Source organism: Malaclemys terrapin, chromosome 23, assembly GCF_027887155.1.
Source record: "Malaclemys terrapin pileata isolate rMalTer1 chromosome 23, rMalTer1.hap1, whole genome shotgun sequence".
NCBI lineage: Eukaryota > Metazoa > Chordata > Testudines > Emydidae > Malaclemys > Malaclemys terrapin.
The window spans coordinates 4,281,542-4,290,008 of record NC_071527.1 but is presented as its reverse complement, the minus strand read 5'-3'; the positions used below and the strand labels follow the sequence as shown (position 1 = coordinate 4,290,008).

Below are 8,467 nucleotides of genomic sequence, written 5' to 3'. Positions count from 1 at the left end.
TATGAACTTTTGAAATTGCCACAATGATGCACCAGCCGCATCACAATTCTATTCTGACTGTATCACAAACTTAGGTGACAAAGGTGACAACATTTCTTTCTTTATTTTTGCATTATAGTTTTCAGAAAATAATTATTTCAAATATTTGATCTCTAGGTTTCCCTAGCCACAAGTCACTGTGGAGCTGTGTGGGAACCAGAATTTGCCTCCCACATAAAAGTTTTCATTTCTGAATAAAAATGTCCTTCTGTATTGTAACAACGAGTCAGACATGGGAAATTTTCCATCAGAGGGAGATTTAAAAAAAAAAATCCATTTGTGAAGAACTGAAATGGAACTTGTTGAAAATTTCTGGTCCCGTCTCCCCAGGCTCTGTGGCAGTTCACTAGGTGAGCTGCCGAGGCTCCACAGAGGGGCAGGAAACCTGCTGGTTTCCATCAAAATTGATACATTATTGCAGCATTGTTGGACAGAAAAATGTTCTGTTGGAAATTTTCCAACCATTTCTACAGAACAGAGCACTCAAGCTGAACAGTATATTTAATAAGGGGGGAAATCACTTATACTTTATGGAGTTAAGTAATAAACCAGTGAAGGATAAAACAAACTTTGACATCATGGAACAGATTTTTAGTATGTTTTATAAGAACTAAAGTATTCTCCATTAGCCAATCTATACAAAATCCTTGTAGACGATTTTGTAAAAAGCAACGTAAAGGATACTGCCATAAGCATATATTATAATAGGTAGGAGTAGAACCTGGGAGTCTTGACTTCCAAAGTTCCTGCTCTAACCATTGGACTCCATATTTGTTATTTGGAGAGGCAGTGAGATCCAGTGAACGGGGTACTGGATTGCAAGCCAGGAGCTCTGGGTTCTATTCCTACCTTTGCCACTGACTTGTTGCGTGGCCTTGGGAAAGGCATTACCTCTTTCTGTGCCTTAGTTTCCCCCTTCCATCCTCCTCTCTTTAAATGTGAGCTCTTCTCAGGGATTGTCTGCCTGGCACGCTGGGGGCCCTCATCTCAGTTGGAGCCTCTTGATGCTACAGCTAATATCAATATAACCACTTTTCAGTATTTCTCAAGACACTACTGGAACTTAAATAATAATGACATTCTTTTCAGTTCCACACCGTGTAGTAGTTGGCAATAAAGTCAGTCCTATAAAAAAAAGTCTGCACAAAAGCCCTATTGCTCTGGAAGCAGCTAGGTCCTAAAGATCATGCACCAAGTTGTCTTGATCAAAGTGTCTCTGTCTGACCGAAGAAGGATTCTGTTTATCTAGGTACTTACATAGGTCCCATCATTATAGTATCTGAGTGTCTCCCAAATATGTAAATGAGCATTAGGCGACTAGAGACCTCTGAAGATCTGGGCCTTTATTCTCACAGTTCCCTGGGAGGTAGGGAAGTATTAGCCCATTTTACAGACGGGGAAAGTGAGGCATGGAGAAATTAAACCCAATTTTTTTTCAAAAGTGGCCACTGATTTTAGGTCCACAACTTGACATACTAAGGCAAAGATCCTCGAAAGTATTTAGGCGCCTAATTTGCATTGATTTCAACTTTTGAGGAGGGGGAGGGCCTGTGTGCTTGTGTACCCTCTGCTATCACCATGCTCTCGGATGAACTCTCACAGAAAAAAAAAGATAAATGATAAAAGACAAAAACACCATATCGCCCATGGGTGAACACTTCAGAAAGCAATCACCCTATATCTTGACTCATCAGTCCTCATCCTCAAAGGAAACCTGCCCAACACTTTCAAAGACGAGCCTGGGAGCTTAATTTCATAACTTTGTTAGATAATAAAAATCATGACCTTAATAAAGACACTGGATTTATGGCTTATTACAACAACCTGTAACCTACTAACACCCCTTTTTGTTCTAACAGGGGTGTTAATGGGCCGCTTCAGCGTGAATGGTCCCTTAGAATACGTGCTAACTGCTTATGCTAAACAATCTGTTTGATCTTGTATGTAGCACAAAAGCTTGTCTCTCTCACCAGCAGAAGTTGGTCCCATAAAAGATATGGGACTCACCCACCTTGTCTCTCTACTATAGAAGTCAGCAGCGACAGTGAGCATGTAGTTCCTTTGAAAGTCAGGCCAAGGCACTTCACGTGGGGCTTCCCAAAGACAGGCAGCAGTTACCCCACGTCCATCCTCCTACCCCTTAGGGGTAAATGCTGCTCTGTTGGTTACTTCAGACTTTCTGTTCACAGGGAGGCTTGGGTAATATTTTTTCTGAAAGGGGGTAGAGCTTTAAGGGAATGTCCTGCCGCCATGTGGTCTGATTAGGCTGTGATTGGGATGTGGCCAAAAAGGGGTTACAGTCACCTCCTCCCTAAAGAACTCCCCCTCTCATCAATCTCCATTGATCACTAGGGCCAAGCAACACTGTTGGGCTGGGTCTCAGGCAACCTGGGTTCTAGTTTCTGCTCCGCCACTGCCCTGCTGGGCATTCTTGGACAAGTCAGGGCTCTCTGCCTCAGTTTCCCCAGTGCGGCACTGCACCAGGAGGCCCTGCATCCCCAAGGTGGAGCTGTACTAGAAGGCCCTTTGGTCCCCGTACAGAGCTTCACCGGGAGAGGTCCCTGTCCCCACTACGGACCGTGTGTCTCCAGTGCAGAATTGCACCGGGAGGCCCTGTGTCCCCACGGTGGAGCTGCACCGGGAGGCCCAGTGTCTCCATGGTGGAACTACATCAAGAGGCCCTGTGTCCCCACGGTGAAGCTGCACCGGGAGGCCCTGTGTCCCCACGGTGGAGCTGCACCGGGAGGCCCAGTGTCTCCATGGTGGAACTACATCAAGAGGCCCTGTGTCCCCACGGTGAAGCTGCACCGGGAGGCCCTGTGTCCCCACGGTGGAGCTGCACCGGGAGGCCCAGTGTCTCCACGGTGGAGCTACATCAGGAGGCCCTGTGTCCCCACGGTGGAGCTGCACCGGGAGGCTCAGTGTCCCCACGGTGGAGCTGCACCCTGAGCCCCTGCGTTCCAATCCCCACCACTCCGCAGCAGCTATGCTACCCACAGGCAAGCCCGCCCCCTCCCGTCGCAGTTTGATTGGCTGCCCCGGGAGACCCTGTGCGTCAGCACGCAACGTAGGGCTCAGCCGCCGCGCGCCCAAAGGGGCGGGGAGCAGGGGCGTGGCCTGGCGGCCAGGGGGCGGGGCCCGGGCCCGGGCCGGGTCGGCGGCGGCGTGGCCTGGAGCCGAGAGACATGGAGCCAGGGAGGCCCCAGGGGAGGGCAGCGGGGCCGGGCGGCGGCGGCGGCGGCGGCGGCTCAGGAGCGGGGCGGTGAGCGCCGGGCCCGGCTAATCTTGGGGGGCGGGGCTAGGAATGGGGGCGGGGCGTGTGGGATGGTACCGGGGTGGGGGGCAGAGGCGTGGGGGAGGGGCTGGCACGGGTGGCGGGAGCTGGTACCGGGGTGGGGGGCAGAGGCGTGGGGGAGGGGCTGGCACGGGTGGGGGGAGCTGGTACCGGGGTGGGGGGGCAGAGGCGTGGGGGAGGGGCTGGCACGGGTGGCGGGAGCTGGTACCGGGGTGGGGGGCAGAGGCGTGGGGGAGGGGCTGGCACGGGTGGGGGGAGCTGGTACCGGGGTGGGGGGGCAGAGGCGTGTGAGGCGGGGGAGAGAGTAGCCAGAGGGGGTGGGGTAGGACCCGAGAGTGGGGGAGGGGAGCTGGCACTGGGGGGGGGGGGAGGGGGAGGGGGAGGGGTATTGGTACCAAGAGAGCAGAGGATTCTAGTGGGGAGAGAAGCTGGTAATGGGGGAGGGCCAGGGTCCATGGGGGGAGGCGGGGGGATGAGGTATTAACTGGCACTGCAGGGGTGTCTAGGGTGGTGCATGCCCTGGAAGAGGGAGGTCGGTGGGGGTGGGAGAGCAGAGGTCACTGGGTAGGGGGGTTTGGTGCAGATCCCTGGGATGGGGAAGCAGGTAGCACGCTGGTGTTGCAGGGATGGTGTATACTCCCGAGGGAGTGAAGAGGTGACACCCTGGGGGCTGCAGGGCCCCCGTGGAGGAATGGTGGGTGGTTAAGGGGGCTGCATACCCCTGTGGGGTTTGGTTAATGTATACACATGGGCTATTGGGGCAGGAGGCTTCCACTGCTGTTGCAGCAGCCATGTCGGGGGGAGGAGGAAGGTGACTTGTGACTCAAGTCTGTACAGCAGGATATATTATATTCATCTCATTCTTACGCTCTCTTTCTGGGACAGTGCCCTTTTGTGGTTTGCTGCATTCAGCACACCAGTTACTAACCTTGCATAACGGGAATGATGACTGTGCATGCATGCCCTGGCATTTCCCTATGTGCTCTGTGACCTTGTGGTGTCCCAGAGCCTGTGGAGTTGTTCGGGCATTAGTGCCACCAACTTATGGGTGTCTCAGTGGCTTATTGGAGTTTGAGTCTCAGCAGGATCTTGCAGCCTGCTTTCTTGTTGTTGATGGTGGTTGTGTTTTTTTTAAGTGCCTAAAGTCTGCTTTGTGCTTTAAAGGCCCTGCCCCAATGAGCTTACACTCTAAATAGAGTTAATTCTTATGTTGTATGGTGATAAGCTCTGGACAAAGTCCTTAGGGCCAGGCAGATGATATACAGAGAAATGTGTACAACACAATATCAGTGACCATGCCCTGCCCTTCTCCCCAGGCTGCTGTTTTGCTCTGAACTTTTAATTTGGATCGTAATTTGATGTAAGATAAATAATTTTGCATCTCTTTCTTGGTCTAATCTTCTTTCTCCCCATCCTCTTTACTTCACTCCAAGTGACTCTTATTGTTGTTGCAATGTGAAAAATGTTTCTCTGCAGTCTGGACCTTGACTATACCTTGACCAAGAAATTTGGACCTTGACAAAAAATAATTGACTACCCCTGATGTAATGCTTTGTTTGAAATGTGGCGACATCACATATCTCTGTGCCTGTCTTAACCATGAAACATGGACTATTATTTGTCTTAGTGTTATCACAAAGCCACATCACGTGTCCTGGAGTCCAAACTCCAGTGCTCGCTATGTGTGATACCAAGTGGGATGAAAAGTTACATTAGTATTCTTTTGCTGTACTTTTTGGCGAACACAATACAACATAATGCCAGGCTCAGCCCAGGGAAAGTCATTGTAACCCTTCAAAAGTTAATATCCACATCTGGAACTCCTGGGCATTACCTTCAAGAGCAAATACCTCTTTAGTGAAGGCTCGGGTATAAGCAGAACTTTTGGGTGGAGCATTCCCAAAGTGAAACCAACACAGGACTCCCCACTAAGATCCAGATGCTTCTTGAAAGGATACTAAGATCAGAGGGGTTTAAACTCTCCTTAAGTCCTTTTGGAATACATCTGGAGCAGGAGACATGCTCCCATTTCCTGATCTCCTTTCTCAACAGATCAGCATCTATGTTTTTCCTCCAAAGCAGCCTGCAATCCTAAAATGAGCGACTCTAAGCATAGGATGAGTTCTGAGTTATAACGACATTTGAATCTGTGTGAAGAGGCGGATATTTAAAGTAGAAGAGATGCGTGCGTCATATCTTCAAATACAGCAAATGTTGGCCAGGTCTTTGTGGCTCTCTTAGTGAGGAATACTGAAACCATTGTTGAAAAGAGGGTTTCATCACTTAATTCAGTGAAGGCATTTGCAGTGGGAGGGGCTTTCATCAGAACTAAAAGGAACGGCTAGATCATAAAATTATACTTCATTACCCACTGTTCTTTTGAGACATGCTAGAGACCTGAGTGCAGAAGGGGTTTGGGATTATTGTGTGTCTGTGACGGGTGGATGGCCATTCCCCCTCTTTGCCTGCTGAGCCTGGTTGAAGGGAGGCGTTCTGCTCTCTTGGTGCTGAAATATCTAAAAAGGGATAATAATGGAAAGTGGTTTTCATTCTCCTATAACTAAAATAGACTGGTGATACAAAAGTACGCAAGATAGTTAAGTCCCAGGCAGACTGTGAAGAGCTACAAAAGAATCTCTCAAAACTGGGTGACTGGGCGACAAAATGGCAGATGAAATTTAGTGTTGATAAATCCAAAGTAATGCACATTGGAAAACATAATCCCAACTGTACATATAAAATGATGGGGTCTAAATTAGCCGTTACCACTCAAGAAGAGATTGTGGAGTCATTGTGGATAGTTCTCTGAAAACATCCACTCAATGTGCAGCGGCAGTCAAAAAAGTGAACAGATGGTTAAGAATCATTAAGAAAGGAATAGATAATAAGACAGAAAATATCATATTACCTCTATATAAATCCATCGAACACCCATTTGAATACTGCGTGCAAATGTGGTCACCCCATCTCAAAAAAGATATATTAGAATTGGAAAAGGTTCAGAAAAGGGCAACAAAAATTATTAGGAGTATGGAACAGCTTCCGTATGAGGAGAGATTAATAAGACTGGGACTTTTCAGCGTGGAAAAGAGACGACTAAGGTGGTCTATAAAATCATTACTGGTATGAAGAAAGTAAATAAGGAAGTGTTATTTACTCCACATGACACAAGAACTAGGGGTCACCAAATAAAATCAGTAGGCAGCAGGTTTAAAACAAACAAAAGGAAGTATTTCTTCACACAACGCACAGTCAGCCTGTGGAACTCTTTGCCAGAGAATGTTGTGAAAGCCAAGACTTTAACAGGGTTCAAAAAAGAACCAGATAAATTCATGGAGGATTGGTCCACCAATGACTCTTAGCCAGGATGGGCAGGGATGGTGTCCCTAGCCTCGGATTGCCAGAAACTGGGAATGGGAAATGGGGATGGATCACTTAATGATTTCCTGTTCTGTTCATTCCCTCTGGGGCACCTGGCATTGGCCACTGTCGGAAGACAGGATATTGGGGAAGATGGACCTTTGGTCTGACCCAGTATGGCTGTTCTTATGACTGGTAACAGTTAGCTGGAAGACAAACTGTGTCTGTTTGGTCTCGTTATATCATAATTAAGGCTGCGAGTCTGTCACGGATTCCGTGACTTTCCAGGACTTCGGTGACTTCTACAGTGGCCAGTGCAGCTGGTCCAGGGGCCGCTCGGACAGACCCTGCACCGGCCACTGCTGGGGCAGCCTCGGGCTGCTGTGCCCCCTCCCCCCCCCCAGCAGCAGCATCTTACTAGTATTATTTGTATTGTATTTGTCGTGAACTGGGACCCCATTGTGTTACATGCTGTACAAACACAGAACAGTCTCATAGGGGCAGCTGCAAACTCTACTCTCCTGCTGAGTGCCAAAACCTAGTGGGTTCTGATTTCACATAGCGAGAAACAGGTTGTTGTTTTTCCTCGCTTTTGGGACTCTGTTTTGTCACAGCCATTTTCCTCCCATTATTTTTTTTTTAAATAGTCTATATCTTTCTTTCCGCAATAAAAGCACAGTTTGATTAGAACAGTGACTAGCACAATCTGGAACTACAATACAATAACCCAGCCCCTACGCTGGGATTGCCACTTTGCGTGGGGCCCATTGGTAACTTTCAGTTGTGGTGTTAATAGAAGAGCTCAGAGACACTTGCTGTCATGTTTTCTGCTCTGAACTGGAAATGGTAGCTGGTATTGGCAGTATTTTAAGAAGTGATGTAATGGCCAGGGATGGGGTTAATTTAACCCTCTCAAGGGCAATTTAAGTCACTTGTTCAGCTGGCTTGCTGAATCATCTTTTCCACTCCACCCCTCCTCCCCCCAATCTCTGGTCATCAGAATGTCTTTGTGTGTTGAAACTGCCCAGATAACGAGGAATGCTATAAAGAGGCTGCTTTGGTAAGGCAAAAGCTTTCACAGAGAGGAAGGAGACAGTTCTGCAGTCTGGACATTGACTCTCACACTTGGTCAAGAAGAACTGACTAGTGAAAACTTCTAGTGATGTAGCAGTGTCGGTCCCAGGATATTAGAGAGACAAGGTGGGTAAAGTTCTGTTGGTGAGAGAGACAAGGTTACACAGAGCTCTTCTTCAGGTGATAACTGGCACAGAAAGGTGTATGTGTTAGGAAGCCCCAGGAGGGCTGGGGAGGGTCACACTGTGGGGGGGCTAGCTTTATAATGAAGGGTGAATGGCTAACTGGATATACCAAAGCAATTCAACTGTAAACTTTTGGGGGTGGAGACCATCTTTTGGGCCCTGTGTTTGGACAGGGCCTAGTACAGTGGAGTCCATAGTTGGGGCTCTTAGCTGCTACCACAGTACAAATAATGAGCCATAAAGAAGTGTAGCTGTTTTTCCCATGTCTGTGTGTAATGACTCAGAAAGGTGCTGGGATACCACTGTGGGTGAGCACTGTATAAATGCCCAGATATACAGGATGACCAGCTAGCAAGTTTAAAATCAGGACAGAGGATGGGGGGGGGGTAATAGGCACCTACATAAGAAAAAGCCCCGAATATCGGGGCTTTCCCTATAATATCAGGACATCTGGTCACCCTACAGATATGGATAAAATAACCATATGGCCCTGCTCAGAGTTCTGAGGAGGGAT

The 8,467-nt window shown here is 48.4% G+C and overlaps 1 protein-coding gene across 2 annotated transcripts in view; it reads left to right on the top strand.

The window, feature by feature from the left end:
• Positions 1-3,184: 3,184 nt before the first annotated feature.
• Positions 3,185-8,467, top strand: part of SLC11A2 (solute carrier family 11 member 2) — a 35,541-nt gene continuing 30,258 nt past the window's right edge. Inside the window, exon 1 of one of the 2 annotated variants that reach the window (XM_054013255.1) lies at positions 3,185-3,301. The gene's annotated coding sequence lies outside the window, so the exon portion shown is untranslated. Of the gene's footprint in view, positions 3,302-7,807; positions 7,895-8,467 lie in introns of those variants that run through there. The other variant, XM_054013252.1, reaches the window with a different exon arrangement.